The sequence below is a fragment of the Anarrhichthys ocellatus genome, unplaced genomic scaffold (assembly GCF_004355925.1).
Source record: "Anarrhichthys ocellatus isolate YVR2014 unplaced genomic scaffold, GSC_Weel_1.0 scaffold7359, whole genome shotgun sequence".
Classification (NCBI taxonomy): domain Eukaryota; kingdom Metazoa; phylum Chordata; class Actinopteri; order Perciformes; family Anarhichadidae; genus Anarrhichthys; species Anarrhichthys ocellatus.
The window spans coordinates 676-2,327 of NW_022287333.1; the positions used below are offsets into that span (position 1 = coordinate 676).

A 1,652-nucleotide genomic window follows, 5' to 3' on the forward strand; every position below is an offset into this window, starting at 1 on the left:
CTCTCTGTCTCTGTCTCCCCTCTGTCTGTCTCTGTCTCACCCTCTCTCTGGCTCCCCTCTCTGTCTCTCCCTCTCTCTTTCCCTCTCTCTAGTCAGCTGTTGGGTTCGAGTACGCCGGGAAGACGGAGAAACATGCTTCTCAGAAAGGTGACGTCTGGATCAGTTTAACACACTCCTGAGAGTAGATCGTGCAGCTCTTCTTATTCACTGGACACATTAGTAATAACTTCTAAATTCACTATTGATCAGTAAATATTCCATCAGCAGAAGATCAAAGTGGAATCTTAGCCCGGAGGATGTAAATGGACATATTTTATTCACTGTGTACAGCATCACAGGGAACCACAGAGCTTTGGCTTCATTCTCATGACCTCTCTGCCGTCGTCACACAGGAGCAGAACATCTGCCCGAGTCCAGTGGTTCCACCGTAGAGTCACGACTGAGTCTAACAACCTTCTGTTTGCATCACGAGCAGGACGACACGTAGATTCTACACTCTCCTCCGTAGAGGATTCAAAGACGGAGAGACGGCACTGAATGTGTTGTGATTCTGTCTTTAGCTCTAAGCTGCTGCCGGTAACTGTTAGACAGGAATTGGGCTGCTTTGTTGACCTCTGCCCCCCCCCCCCCCCCCCCCCCGGGGGGGCACTCCCCCCGGGTTGGGGGGGGGGAGGGGGGGGAAAAAAAAAAAAAAAAAAAAAAACGCCCGCTACCCTTTGCCACAGAAGTGGGTCTGTTTTTTGTCCCCCCCCCCCCCCCCCCCCCCCCCGTGTAGACTACTCCACTGGGTTTGGGGGGCGATATGGTGTGCAGGCAGATCGAGTCGACCAGAGCGCAGTGGGCTTCGATTACCAGGGCAAGACCGAGAAACACGATTCCCAGAAAGGTTTGTCCAGATCTAACAATGTGGCTCATACACACACACACACACACACACACACACCCCCACCCCTTGGCCTGACTCAACAAGTGCAGGTCCTGACAAATCGTGTTATCATTTCTCTTCCTCTGGCTTCGCTCCTCAGCTTTTGCTCAGATAACGTCACAAACATTGTCTTTGTTTTCATCCTTCTCTCTCGGTTGCGTGTGTGATGTGATGTTTGCTCTCCACAGTGTTGAATAATACCATCTCATCCAGGTGATCGCTGCACACACGGCAGCGTCATCAGTCTGCTGGTTTTCTGGGGGATATTGTCTGTATTTCTTGCTTTGAAACATCTCCTTTGTTGCCCCTTTCGGGTTTCTTTCTCTTCTAAAGTGTGTGTGTGTGCGTGTGCGTGTGCGTGCGTGTGCATATCTCAAATATGCTTTGTTGGTATCAAAATGGGCTCTTAGTTCGTTCAATTTACACTTTGACAGAAACTACAAACGACGCGTCAGATAAACTGTACTGACCAAAGTGTAGAGATCTTCTCTCATGTGGAGAGGACCACTCTAACACCGCTTCCTGTCTAACGTTGGTGTTCTCAGATTACACAAAGGGCTTCGGCGGCAAGTTTGGCGTTGAGACCGACAAGGTGGACAAGAGCGCCGTGGGCTTTGAGTACCAGGGCAAAACGGAGAAGCACGAGTCCCAGAAAGGTTGGTGTCCTCACGAGAACAGGAGTGTGTGTGTGTGTGTGTGTGTGTGTGTGTGTGTGTGTGTGTGTGTG

General features: G+C 50.5%; 1 long non-coding RNA gene across 1 annotated transcript in view; it reads left to right on the top strand.

Moving 5' to 3' along the window:
* LOC116380483 (uncharacterized) overlaps positions 1–1,629 on the top strand; it is a 2,292-nt gene extending 663 nt beyond the window's left edge. The window contains exons 2-4 of the long non-coding RNA XR_004212565.1: positions 93–147; positions 776–886; positions 1,471–1,629. This is a non-coding gene — a long non-coding RNA (uncharacterized LOC116380483). The remainder of the gene's footprint in view (positions 1–92; positions 148–775; positions 887–1,470) is intronic.
* The last annotated feature ends 23 nt before the right edge of the window (positions 1,630–1,652 follow it).